This window comes from Loxodonta africana, chromosome 11 (genome assembly GCF_030014295.1).
Source record: "Loxodonta africana isolate mLoxAfr1 chromosome 11, mLoxAfr1.hap2, whole genome shotgun sequence".
NCBI classification, from domain to species: Eukaryota; Metazoa; Chordata; class Mammalia; order Proboscidea; family Elephantidae; genus Loxodonta; species Loxodonta africana.
The window spans coordinates 99,648,796-99,663,237 of NC_087352.1; the positions used below are offsets into that span (position 1 = coordinate 99,648,796).

General features: G+C 41.5%; 1 long non-coding RNA gene across 2 annotated transcripts; it reads right to left on the reverse strand.

The window, feature by feature from the left end:
- Window positions 1-1,496: 1,496 nt before the first annotated feature.
- On the reverse strand, window positions 1,497-14,284 carry LOC104845539 (uncharacterized). Of its 2 annotated transcripts, XR_775592.3 has the most exons (5): window positions 14,134-14,284; window positions 11,176-11,255; window positions 4,652-4,865; window positions 3,032-3,620; window positions 1,497-1,593 (listed from the first exon to the last, which is right to left on the reverse strand). It is a non-coding gene; the product is annotated as an uncharacterized LOC104845539 (long non-coding RNA). The 2 variants fall into 2 exon arrangements; XR_775591.3 differs by having other exon boundaries at window positions 1,503-3,620.
- Window positions 14,285-14,442: the final 158 nt, after the last annotated feature.

The following is a 14,442-nucleotide window of genomic DNA, read 5'->3' on the forward strand; positions in this document are numbered from 1 at the left end:
TGTTGCTAACACCTCCTGCTATACTTGGATAAATACCATAGGAGAAGTAGAACAAGATATTAGAAAAATTCACCAGAAAACTACTTGGCTACATTTAATCAATACTTCCTATGCCTGACTCTCCCTTTTTAAAATATTTTTAGTTTGTTATCCAGTGGCATTGGTTCCTGGTTGTGCTTTTTATTATAAACTGGATTAATCATCTTGATTGCTGTAATAATTATTATGGGTCTTATTAAAATGTTGTATGAAATGTCTAATGCTTGTAATCAAACTATAGTCCTTCTATGCAGAGAACTATGTATTTGAAGAAACTAAGACCTGAAAGGAGGCCAACTTTACACCTTGAGTTAGCCGTTTAGAGCATCAAATTGTTCAGCCAAATGTGGCCTCACTCCACACATATTCCACATAGAGAATCACAGAAGCAAAATGTCTGAGCTATGGCATGATGAAAGTGGACGAAGAATCCAATACATGAAAAAGATCAATCCAATGAAAAAGTCCATGGAGAAGAAAACACTTTCATAACGGTGATAAAAGAATCTGCATGAAGATTCTTACTCAAAAGGGTGAAGTGTGAAAGAGTACTCTAAAACTGAGAAGCTTAGCATAATTAAAATGGCTGACACAGGTCTGGATTGGACTCCATTTTGTTTTAAACCCCTGCTGCTCCTTGTAAAGTATGAGCACCACTTTTGGGTAACTAAGCCTTGTTTTGGAAATAAATGTGGTTATGCTTGCTTTACTATGATTTTAGGAAGTGTGTGCAGATTGTTCTTGGAAAAAAAATGCTTGCTTTCAGGAAGAATGCATTAGAAAATGAATTAAGTGGTATGAAGAAAGGTCTGTTGGTGATTGCATGTAGTCACGCTAGCCTTCTCGTATAAAAACCCTGCATTCCTTTGTGAACACTGGGGCACTTTGTAATTCTATTCAGTGCTGCCCAACTTGAGTTGTATTCCTCAAGAAAACGCTATCATTTCTCTCTGTACAGATTGTTGCTTACACTTTTGACAAATCTATCCAGCTACTTTCCTGTGAACTTATTATTATACCTGATAATGTTAAATGCCGTGTTGATCTTGGGATTGCAATGAGAGGTATGCCATCTTCTTGGACATTCTCTGAAAGTGGGTCATCAACTTTAATGTTCTTGGGCACCTCTGCCTTGTATTCATCTCTGCCTTTTAGCTCTCCTTTTATTTCTTCTTCTAATGCTCCACTAGGGCAAGAAGGGGATGGTGTTCCACTTACTAATCTCTTTTGACATGAATTTCCACAATATGTCCTCCTCCTTCCTGAGGTGAAAGCATCCTGCCCTCTTACTCGAGATCATAATGGTTCCCCAGGGCAGAGAGAAAAACTTGATTATTGAGACTAAAAACATATTGTTCCTGTAAACTTGAAAATTGAATTATGCAATATGAAGAAATAAACAGAGTGCTAAGAAAGGTTTTTTTTTTTTTTTTTTTTTTTTTTAAGAAAGAAAATAGGGGAAGAGACGTGTTTTCAGTGGGGTGGGCTAAGATAAAATCTTCATAAATCAGGTTTCTCCTTTTTCTTCCTGAGGACGAGACATTACAATGGAATCTGAAGGATAAGAAGAAAACAACCATGTAAAATTATGGTTTCTAGGCAAAGACAACCATAAATTAGTTCGAAATGAATAGTATGAATAATGTCTTCTTGGTAGGTAATTAGGGAAAGCATGTAGGATTTTAGCTGGGTCTTTGGGGTAGATCCTAAAGATTGCCTCACTGGATAACCATTCCCACCTTGTTTCCTCTGGGATTAATGAAGTTATATTGTCTGTCTTCCTCCATTAGAGAGGCTGGTACATGAATTTCTAAAATTCCCAGCCTCCACTGAAGGGAAAGATAGCCATAAGACACCATTTTGGCTGATGGTCTGTAGGAGTAAGTCCTTTAGGGAGCCTTATGTCCTCAGATAAAAGACAAAAAAGCCCACAAGAAGAATCATTTCACTCCTTGCCTTTTTTATTTTTTCTTTCTGGAATGCAAAAGGAGGAGCTTACATTTTGTAACTATAACAATGAAACCAACATGCTGAAAGTGGCAGACAGAAGGGCAAAAGGAACCTGATCCCTTGATGGCACCATGGTGTGGCTGCACCCCTGGGACTGTCTACCTCTGAATTTGTTGTTGTTGTTTTATGTGGGAAAACCAAACCCATGTATTTGTTTAAATATTGGTAACAGCAAATGTTTTCTTTTTTTTTTTTTTTTTTTAGCATTTTCCAAGCAGTTTACATGAATTTACAGTTAGTTTTCATAAGAACAGTCAGAATGAGTACTATTATTATTCCAGTTATTAAGATGAGGAAATAGAGGCATGAGAAGATTGAGTAACTTACCCAAGTGTGTCAGTTAGTAAGTAGAGAAGCTGGACTTCGAACACAGGCAGTCTGCTACTAAATTATGTGCTCTTAATCGCTTTCTCTATAAGCTAATGTTGGTTGGGTTTTCTGTTACCCAAAGATGATTTAATCTCAATTTATACATCCTTGAAGGATGGCTAAAAATTACATGGGAGTAAAGCACTTTTTACATCATCATATAAACAAAGATCAGTGTAGTGGGTAGCCAGAGGAAAGGAAGTTAGACAATGATTTGATAAGAAGTTTACAGTGGGTGAAGAGAGAAAGTTGAAGATGGAAAATACAGCAGATTGGCTATGAAACGGGGCTCTGAAAATTAGAATACTTGCCTACAAATCGAAGCTCTACCAGTTACTACTAGCTGATGACCTTGGCCTAGTTACACTGCCTTATCATTTATAATCTCTAAGACATTCTATCTCTAAGCCTCAGTTTCTTCATTTCTAAAATGGGTATAATCATTCATGTCTTTCAGAGTTCTAATGCTTTAGCAAAAATGTTGTATTTGTATTCATTGTAAGAATTCATTAAATGTAGCTTAAAAAACATACTAAGCCTGATGTTTTCCTCTATAGGAATACAGCATTTGGAAACATTAAAACATTAAAGATGAAGAGAATATAAAAATTACCTTTTCTTTGATGTTAGCATTGTATTTTTTTCCTCAGATTCTAGTGGAAATTCAGTTTTATTACAGGTTGCAAACCTAGGAAACCACTGCAAACATGATTTAATCTAAGGTAGGACTGACAAGGTTAGCATAACATTTCTAATACTATTAGTCAAGCAGAGCTTTAAGAAACACACTTATTGACTTCAAAGGATTTGATTTAAAGAAAGTGGAATGAAAAGGAAATAAGAGTCCATGGGAGCATGATACAGTACCATAATTTCAACCCTGAGTTTTGGAAAATCTGACTGAACTCAAAACGTCTTCTGAGGAAAACAGTTGTCTCATATAAAGGCACAAGAACTAATCTAAAATGTTAGTTCAAAGACTCAGGAAAAAAGAGGGACATGAATTCAGACGCTCTCTCCTTTAATGAACCCCCACGTGGAGAGTAGCTGCTGCGTGGTGAGCTGGTGTCTGTGCCTTCGAACTGGATGTGACTCTCGCAGAGAAGTGTCATTTTACTCCCAGAGTGAGGCTGCAGATCTCTCAAACTTTCCAGCTCCAAAATCAGTCTGCAGAAAGTATTTTCTTCTAGGACTTCTTGGTGCTGTAAACAAAAGGATTATAGTGAGCAAGAGAGGGCCGTGATAAAATTTTTGTAAATCGTGTTTTTCCCTTTTCTTTTTCCATATACAATTTACTAGTTTGAACACTAATGCAGATATGTCTACAGAGAGAGGTGACTGTATCTACAGTGGTGCTTCTGCTGCTGCCCATAAAGATGATATCCTGCTTTCTGACAGGAAGAACCCTGCTGCCGCCAGCTCTCCTACCCGGAGGGACAGGGCAGACAGGCTACTCTGGTAAGAAGAGTGCTTTTGTGCTGGCAGTTGTTTCTCTTCATCCAGGATACAGACAACGGAAGGAAAGGGTACAGCGTGACCTGTTTCCCCAGTCAGCCCCTCAGTGTAGAGGCAGTCCTGATGTCCTGCCCCCACACAGAGCAGGGAAGTCCCCAGGAAACCTGTGTCCTTCTCCACTGAATATGCAAAAAAGCTGGGCATTCACCAGCTGTTCTCTTCCTGTATCTTCTGTTCCCAGGAATATAAGTTTGGACAGGGCAGTAATAATTTTATTTTCTGGTATGTTGATATCACCACGTGTGATCTGCCTTGCTATTGATCCTATAACTAGTAAGGAATTTCAGCCTACCTAACCATTTTACCAAAAGGCGCCCTGATGACGCAGTGGTTAAGAGTTCAGCTGCTAACAGAGATGTTGGGGGTTCAAGCCCACCAGTCACTCTGCAGGCAAAAGATGTGGAAGTCTGCTTCCATAAAGATTGCAGCCTTGGAAACCCTATGTGGCATTTCTACTCTGTCCTGTAGGGTTCCTATGAGTCAGAATCAACTCGACGGCATTGGGTAATTGGTAAACATTTTACTTAAAACAGCAAAAAGATTAAAGTTTTAATCAGAAAAGGATTTTTATTAAAATATAACCGATTTGCAAACTATGAACTTTCAGTCTCATCTAGTAAAATTAAACAGAAAAGCTACAGGATAAACACTATCATGTGATCATCCAGAATCATCATCATTCAAAGTCTAGTAATTGAGGGTACAGTACACTACCTACCTCTCCATTTGTATAGAATTTCACCGTTTATGAAACTTCCATGGACATGGTCACCTGTCCTCTTAAAACACCATGGCTGCTACAGACAGGGTCAGTATTAGTGTTCTCATTTTGCAGATGAGGAAACAGGAAGTGCCAGTCATGTTAAACCATGGAGTTTTACTGGGTACAGTCTGGTGTTGGGTCTTGCAGCTGATGTGATTTCATTAATCCCCTGAAAAAAGACTCTGATGAGAAAGGCCGTGGATATCTTTTGGAAGTTTTTCCTAACTAAAAACAAAACAAAAATTTGCTGTTAAGTTCACTCTGACTCATGGTGACCTCATGTGTTTTGGAGTAGACCTGCACTCCATAGAGTTTTCAATGGCTATGATCTTTTGAAAGCAGATTGCCAGGAATTTTTTTTTTTTTTTTTTGGGAGGGAGCGGGGCACACTTGGGTAGAACCAAACCACAAACCTTTCTGTTAGTATCCAATTATTTATTGTTTGCACCATTCAGCGACTCCTAACTAAACGATGATTGGGCCCAATTACATATTTCTATTGTATCTCCCCCCCCCCCCAGTGTCTGTCAGTCTGTCCTACTGTGGGGGCTTCTGTGTTGCTGTGATGCTGGAAGCTATGCCACCTGTATTCAGATACCAGCAGGGTCACCCATGGAGGACAGGTTTCAGATGAGCTTCCAGACTAAGACAGACTAGGAAGAAGGACCCGGCAGTCTACTTCTGAAAAGCATTAGCCAGTGAAAACCTAATAAATAGCAGTGGAACATTGTCTGATATAGTGCTGGAAGATGAGCCCCCCAGGTTGGAAGGCACTCAAAAGATGACTGGGGAAGAGCTGCCTCCTCAAAGTAGAGTTGACCTTAAAGACATGGATGGAGTAAAGCTTTCGAGACCTTCATTTGCTGATGTGGCATGACTCAAAATGAGAAGAAACAGCTGCAAACATCCATTAATAATCGGAACCTGGAACGTACGAACTATGAATCTAGGAAAATTAGAAATTGTCAAAAATGAAATGGAATGCATAAACATCGATATCCTAGGCATTAGTGAGCTGAAATGGACTGGTATTGGCCATTTTGAATCAGACAATCATATAGTCTACTATGCTGGGAATGACAACTCAAAGAGGAATGGTGTTGCATTCATCATCAAAAAGAACATTTCAAGATCTATCCTGAAGTACAGCACTCTCAGTGATAGGATAATATCCATATGCCTACAAGGAAGACAAGTTAATATGACTATTATTCAAATTTATGCACCAACCACTAGGGCCAAAGGTGAATAGAAGATTTTTATCAGCTGCTGCAGTCTGAAATTGATCGAACATGCAATCAGGATGCATTGATAATCACTGACGATTGGAATGCAAAATTTGGAAACAAAGAAGAAGGATCAGTAGTTGGAAAATATGGCCTTGGTGACAGAAACAATGCCGGAGATCGAATGATAGAATTTTGCAAGACCAACGACTTCTTCATTGCAAATACCTTCTTTCACCAACATAAACGGCGACTATACACATGGACCTCACCAGATGGAACACAAAGAAATCAAATTGACTATATCTGTGGAAAAAGACGATGGAAAAGCTCAATAATATCAGTCAGAACAAAGCTAGGGGCCGACTGTGGAACAGACCATCAATAGCTCATATGCAAGGTTCAAGCTGAAACTGAAGAAAATCAGAGCAAGTCCACGAGAGCCAAAATATGACCTTGAGTATATCCCACCTGCATTTAGAGACCATCTCAAGAATAGATTTGACACATTGAACACTAGTGACCGCAGACCAGATGAGTTGTGGAATGACATCAAGGACATCATCCATGAAGAAAGCAAGAGGTCACTGAAAAGACAGGAAGGAAAGAAAAGACCAAGATGGATGTCAGAGGAGACTCTGAAACTTGCTCTTGAGCATTGAGCAGCTAAAGCAAAGGAAGAATTCATGAAGTAAAAGAACTGAACAGAAGATTTCAAAGGGCCTCTTGAGAAGACAAAGTAAAGTATTATAAAGACATGTGCAAAGAGCTGGAGATGGAAAACCAAAAGGGAAGAACACGCTTGGTGTTTCTCAAGCTGAAAGAACTGAAGAAAAATTCAAGCCTCGAGTTGCAATAGTGAAGGATTCCATGGGGAAAATATTAACTGGTGCAGGAAGCAACAAAAGAAGATGGAAGGAATACATAGAGTCATTATACCAAAAAGAATTAGTCAATATTCAACCATTTCAAGAGGTGGCACATGATCAGGAACCGATGGTACTGAAGGAAGAAGTCCAAGCTGCTCTGAAGGCATTGGTGAAAAACAAGGCTCCAGGAATTGATGGAATATCAATTGAAATGTTTCAACAAACAGACCCAGCGCTGGAAGTGCCCACTCCTCTATGCCAAGAAACAGGGAAGACAGCTTCCTGGCCAACTGATTGGAAGAGATCCATATTTATGCCTATTCCCATGATAGGTGATCCAACCGAATGCTGAAATTATAGAACAATATCATTAATATCACATGCAAGCAAAATTCTGCTGAAGATCATTCAAATACAGCTGCAGCAGTATATCGACAGGGAACTGCCAGAAATTCAGGCCGGTTTCAGAAGAGGACATGGAACCAGGGATATTATTGCTGATGTGAGATGGAACCTGGCTGAAAGCAGAGAATACCAGAAGGATGTTTACCTGTGTTTTATTGACTATGCAAAGGCATTTGACTGTGTGGGTCATAACAAATTACGGATAACATTGCAAAGAATGGGAATTCCAGAACACTTAATTGTGCTCATGAGGAACCCTTACATAGATCAAGAGGCAGTTGTTTGGACAGAACAAGGGGATACTGATTGGTTTAAAGTCAGGAAAGGTGTGTGTCAGGGTTGTATTCTTTCACCATACCTATTTAATCTGTATCCTGAACAAATAATCTGAGAAGCTGGACTATATGAAGAAGAACAGGGCATCAGGATTGGAGGAAGACTCATTAACCACCTGTGCTATGCAGATGACACAACCTTGCTTGCTGAAAGTGAAGAGGACTTGAAGCACTTACTAACGAAGATTAAAGACCACAGCCTTCAGTACGGATTGCACCTCAACATAAAGAAAAAAAAAATCCTCACAACTGGTCCAATGAGCACCATCACGATAAACGGAGAAAAGACTTAAGTTGTCAAGGATTTCATTTTACTTGGATCCACAATCAACACCCATGGAAGCAGCAGCCAAGAAATTAAAAGACGCATTGCATTGGGTAAATCTGCTGCAAAGGACCTCTTCAAAGTGTTGAAGAACAAAGATGTCACCCTGAAGACTAAGGTGCGCCTGACCCAAGCCATGGTATTTTCAATCGCATCATATGTATGTGAAAGCTGGACAGTGAATAAGGTAGACCGAAGAAGAGTTGACACCTTGGAATTGTGGCGTTGGCGAAGAATATTGAATATACCATGGACTGCCAAAAGAGTGAACAAATCTGTCTTGGACGAAGTGCGGCCAGAATGCTTCTTAGAGGCAAGGATGGCGAGACTGCGTCTTACATACTTTGGACATGTTGTCAGGAGGGATCAGTCCCTGGAGAAGGACATCATGCTTGGCAAAGTACAGGGTCAGCGGAAAAGAGGAAGACCCTCAACGAGGTGGATTGACACAGTGATTTCAACAATGAGCTCAAGCAAAACAACGATTGTAAGGATGGCTCAGGACCAGGCAGTGTTTCGTTCTGTTGTGCATAGTGTCGCTATGAGTCAGAACCCACTGGAGGGCAGCTAACAACAACAACAACATTGTATCTCCAGGCAGAATGCTCCTTAGAAGCAAGGGTGGTGAGACTTCAACTTGTGTACTTTGGACATGTCACCAGGAAAGACCAAAAACAATGTCATGATATCACTGAAAAAGGACATAATGTTTGGTAAAGTGGAAGGCCAAGAAATAAGCGGAAAACCCTCAATGAGATAGATTGACACAACGGCCGCAACAATGTACACAAACATACAAACCATCATAAAGATGGCACAAGACCAGACAATGTTTCTTTCCCTTATACATAAGGTCACTATTTGTGGAGCAGACTCCATGGTTACTAGCTACATTGTGTCTCCATTTGTATAGAACCCCATAGAACTTTGTGCCTAGTAGACTGTCATTAGTATTTGATTTTAAAAACAACAGTGAAAAAGAAGAGAATGAGAAGAAAATCACAAGTATAACAAAAATGTACAGAGTAAAACCTGTAAAAGTCTGAACTTGTGTAAGGCGAAAGCCTGCCAGAGAAGGAAAATTCAAACATTTTCCACTAAAATGAGTGATAGAAAAGTGGTAAGCTGCATCCTGTCAGAGGCAGAAAGCTTTGGAGACCCAGAAAAAGAAGGCGGTGCTGTCCAGTTCCTGCTCTCACAGCCTCCGCTGGATATGACTTAAGATGTACCAGTAACTGTTCCAAGCGCTTTATAGTATCATCTCAATGAATCGCTGCACCAGCTCTGTGAGGTGGTTGTACTTACTGTGTTCACTCTGCTAATGATAAATACCTGAAGCACAGAGAGTGGTTAAGTCACTTGCCTAGTGCCACTTAGGTAATGGTGTCAGGGTTAAGATTTTGATAAAGATTATGCAAATATGTTGTCCCAGAACCAACGTTAAACCAAAACCAAACCAGTTGCTGTCGAGTTGATTCTGACTCATGGCAACCCAGGAACGCACAGCAGAACTGCACTCCATGGGGTTTTCAAGGCTGTGACTTTTTGGAGGCAGATTGCCAGGCCTTTCTTTTGAGACGACACTGGGTGGATTTGAAATGTCAATCTTTGCATTAGTAGTCAAGCACTTAACCAATTGCACCACCCTTGGACTCCAGAACCAGCATTAACCCAACCCAGTGCCATCGAGTTGATTTCGACTCACAGCGACCCTATAGGGCAGAGCAGAACTGTCCCATAGAGTTTCCAAGGAGCGCCTGGTGGATTTGAACTGCTGAACTTTTGGTTAGCAGCCATAATGCTTAACCACTACGTCACCAGGGTTTCCAGAACCATTATAGGAGGTTAATTTATATCCTGAGGGTAATGTATGTAAAGCAAAGATCTAAAACCTATCACCTTCTGCCTTTTAATCAGGCCATGAGAAAGAATTCCTGGTACATTTGAAAATGCATCCTAGTGATTTCCGCTTTTATACAAAAGTGGCTTTGAACTATGCTTGGATGATATTTGCCTTTTGTCAGCGACAAGTCCTGACCTTAGGTAGGATATGAAAGGCCATGAAAGGCACTTGTTCCCATTCTTTCTTCTGTTTAGGTGAGAAGCTGGCTTCACTGGTGAAAGTTTAAATGACGTGGTTTCCTGTCCCCTGTGAAAAACTAAGGATGAGTTTTTCATTTTCATCTTTCTCCTGGCTCCATGTATACAGACTGAAAAAGTGAGCGGAACTCTGAAGGGAGGTTTTGCTGAGAACTTGCGTTCATCCCTCTCACCTTTGAGACTAAGCAAAGTTGACTCAAACGGTCAGTGCATAGGGATCACGCATATCACCACGGCCAAGTCCACACGGCTCACACAGCTCGGGGATGACGAGGAGAGCAGTTATTTACAGTTCTGCTTCATCAGAGATCAAAGCAATAGTTTTCTCAGACCCCCATGGCTTACACAGGGCTTTCACATAAAATACCATTTCTATAAGCAAGGAAATGGAGATTGCTTAATTTAATTCACATAACTGGTACTTTAATCAAAGACCTTGGTCTTCAAATTCAGACCTCCCTCTCTCCTTTCCTTCTTTTCTTTTTTTTTAAATTTTCCTTTCTTTCAATGACATTGCGCCATCCTTGATCAATGAAAGAGAACACGTCATTGTGAAAATCTATACAAGGCTTATTTACATTTTACATTTATTATCCCAAAATACACTTTCATGATATCAACATACATTTGAAAATGGAAAGTAATACTTTTAGCGAGATCTAGAGAACACAACACGACTAATGAAAGCAATTACAATCTCTCCTTTTTCTTTTCCACTGGACCACGATAGCCACAATGAAGCTCCATTAGGGGTACTTAAGTGATTGTTTTCACCAGGCTTTTTGGCAGGTAATGCTTTCGATGGATTAGGAATTGTTAACATGTGGTTAATGTCCAAATTCAACATAATATTTTGGAATAGGTAGGTATGGGTTATGATCAGATTAGTTTTAGTTTTCTTATTTACATTTTTATTTTAGTGGATTTTGGACAAGTCTCACAAACACTGTAACTGCTGCCAAAGGTACCATCACTGCATAAGAAGTTAGCAATAGAGGGCCCTGAACCCTGCACCTCTATAAAAATAAATATATTTAGGAAGGAGCACGTGGTCACTTTTGTCACTAGCGGTCTGGCACTCCATGCTGGGACAGCATGAAACATAACCTGAAACATCTGCTCTCAAAACCAATACTATTCAGGCCCCAGGGGAAATGCTTCTTGTGACAAATGCTTTTGCCACACATCCTTGAAACAAAAGGTGACTGCATCCAAATACCTGAAGGTGTGCAGGGTACCACTGCCGACGTGGGATGTGGACACTCCTAGTCACATGGGTGGTTCAACAGGAGACTAATTCTGTTAAAAAAAAAAAAAAAAGGCTGAAATGGCCAATTTTCTGTTATTTATACATATATATATATACACTCTCCACCATAAAAAACAAATAAATATCAAATTAACTAAAGTGTCAAATGCTTTTCCAGATAGCAAGAATATAATGCCTTCTCATACAATGAAGTAGTATTTCCCAATAGAGCCAACCATCCATTTTCTTGCCTGCCTTTGTGTTCCAATTCATGATTCTGGAGGAACTCACAAATGAGTATAATATTTGTATGTAGTTGAACATGGTGATTGAGTAATACCTTGAAAAGTTAGACAATTCATATTAATGCTAAAATGGTAGATATATAGTCATAAACATGCGAAACAGGATACTGATTCTTTACCCTGGCATCTAGGTACACAGTGAATACTACTAGAATTGCTAATAGGTTTACATTTTATTTAAAAAAAGGATTAATCCATAATTAAAATTTTCACATTACACAAAATTGTAAGCTTTTAAAAAATAATTGTTATTTAAATGTTGATATTCATAATTAGTTTGCCATTTAATTTTAAAAGATAATTTTAAATCATTTAGAATAAAATAACTTTCAAGAAATATAACCTGTTGCTGCCGATTCCAACTCATGGCAACCCTATAGGATAGAGTAGAACTGCCCCATAGGGTTTTCAAGGAGCTCCTGGTGGATTCGAACTGCCGACCTTTTGATTAGCACCTGAGATCTTAACCACTGCACCACCAGGGCTCCTTCAAAAACTATAGGAAAGTAATTTCCATTTTCTGATTTTCGATGTTTAATTTATAGTTTATATGAAAATATGTATTCATTTTTGTATAATTTGAACTTATTAATCCTTTAGATTGGCCTTGTCCAGCAGAACTTCCTGCGATGATGAAAATATTCTTTATCTGGCTTTCCAATATTATAGCCACCAGCCACTTGTGTGTACTGGACACCTGAAACAGGGCTCGTGCTACTGAGCAAAAAAAAACTGACCTGAAATGTGGCTAGGTACTGCCATATAAAATAGGATAGCTTTAGATCATTGCCCTGGGTAGAAAACAAATTATGTGAAAATCTTGATTATGACAAGGTAATTAGTTATTTTACTAAAATAGAGGGAAAAATTAATTTTATAGAAGAAATAATAATATATGGATTGTGTCCTTATTTTATTAGCTATCCATATAGCCAGACTGCTGACTGAAAATCTGGATATGCATAATTATGTATTTAGTTGTCTTTAATATTCTCCTGGCCCCTAATCTACTGTGGGCCCCAGTTTCTGATCCTGCAAGAGGCTTTGGCCCCAAGCTGAGCTCAGTTGGGAGCCTGAGGATGCTTGATCCAATCCCCCTGAGTATGACTAAGCCCTGTTGTGGGCTTAATGCTGTGTGAAACCCCGGTGGTCAGAGGACTCAGTGAAGACAAGGCAAATCCTTATCTCAAAGTCTGTTTCTGGGGAAACCCAGGCTAAGACACCTCACTTAGCCCAGTGCCTGGCATACTGCATGACCTCAATAAGTATTTGCTGAAAGAATTAACGTACTTTGCAAACGAAATCCTAATATTAATTTTTTCCCCCAACTTAAAGAAGTTCCTCAGAAACAAAGTGACTGGATTGATTTTTTGCCTCCTTGTCTTGGTTCTCTACTAATAAAAAAATAAGATTCATTTAAATCCTTAAAACAATGCCCCCCTCCCCCTTCCTCTCTGATACTTCAAATTTTCCTTTTGTAATTAAAGATAAGGGCTTTAAATTACATATTTAGGAAAAGTAGCATAATGATGTAAGTTCACATTAAAAAGTAAAGGATTAATATAGAGCCTTTAAAGAGTATCTGATAAGGATCTGGTAAGTTGAATTCCTGAAGAGTGACCCAGCCTTGGGCCACCAAAGGCAAAAGACCTCTAGTCCCCAAATTTGCCCAGGGAGGATGCCAGCTGTAATGTGTGCTTGCCTGTTGGTACTGGGGTCCCCTGGAGACAGGATCATGGCTTTAATTTATCTCTTGCGCCTTTACAAACACTCTAAAGCAGGGGCCGGCTGGGCACAGGAGCCCGGCGGGTAGAGGCCATCCCTTCCTCCCGGTATCATTGCTACAATACCGTATGACTCAGAACCCTGTCTTGGTTTCTAATTGACCCTCTTCCCCTCAGAGAGCTAGGCCAGGAGCCTACAGCCCTCTGGGAATGGCTCTGTGTACTGATTCGGAGGATAGATGGATGGATCACTTTTTTCTCAAATTTTAAATGACCCCCTTTACTGAAGCACTGGAAGCTTTAATTAGTAAAATAGGCATCCCAAAGCCAAAACGGTAAATCAAATATTTCAAAACAGTATTTGATTCACTCCCCGCACCCCCTTCCCCGTTTTCCAACAGTTTGCTCAAGCTACAGAAAGGACCGGTAGGTCCAAGCACGCATTTCTGCGAGACGGCTGCCTTCCGGGCACTGCCCGCGGCAAAGTGGAAATGAAATCGCCGAACAGCGTCCCGCTTCTCCTATTTCGGGGGCTCAGAGGACAGGCTAGAGCGCCAGGGCCACGGGGCGCAGCCCGCGCCGGGACGTCTGCGCGCTGGGACGGGGCTTGCGGGCGGGCGGGCGCAGGCTCCAGCGCCGCACGGTCTCCGCGCAACGGGCGCGCGACGCGGCTCTCGGGGCCCCCGGGCGCGGCCGGTCTCGCACTGGCCCCCGCTCCGTCCCGGCACCTCCCTTCCGCCCGGGGCGAAGAGAAGCCCCACACACAGCCCCGCGGAGTGCGCGCCCGAGCCACCATTCGGGGCCTCCGCGATCGCCTTCTTTGCTCTCCCCCAGTCACCGCGGAACGCGAGCCCCCAACTTCAGCGGTGCAGCCGCCCCCGCTCGGGGACCTTACGGACCGGCGTGTGTCACCGCGTCCTCAGGGCTTCAGGCTGCCTCCGGTCCCGCCCCCGCCGCTTTCACAAACTACTGGCCGCCGGTGACCCGGGACAAACTTCTGCCGAGGCGCAACCCATTCAACAGCCAGCCTCCTGACGCCAGCAACAAAAATAGCTCGCGGCGGCGGGAGGGGAGCGCGCGGGAGCCCACTTCCCGCCGGCTCCCGCGCGCGGCGTCAGCGGCGGTGGCGGCAGCCGGGGCCGAGCCCCGGAGGGCCGGGCAGCGCGGGAGGCGGCGTATGCCGGCCGCTCACGCCCTCTAGCGGGGCC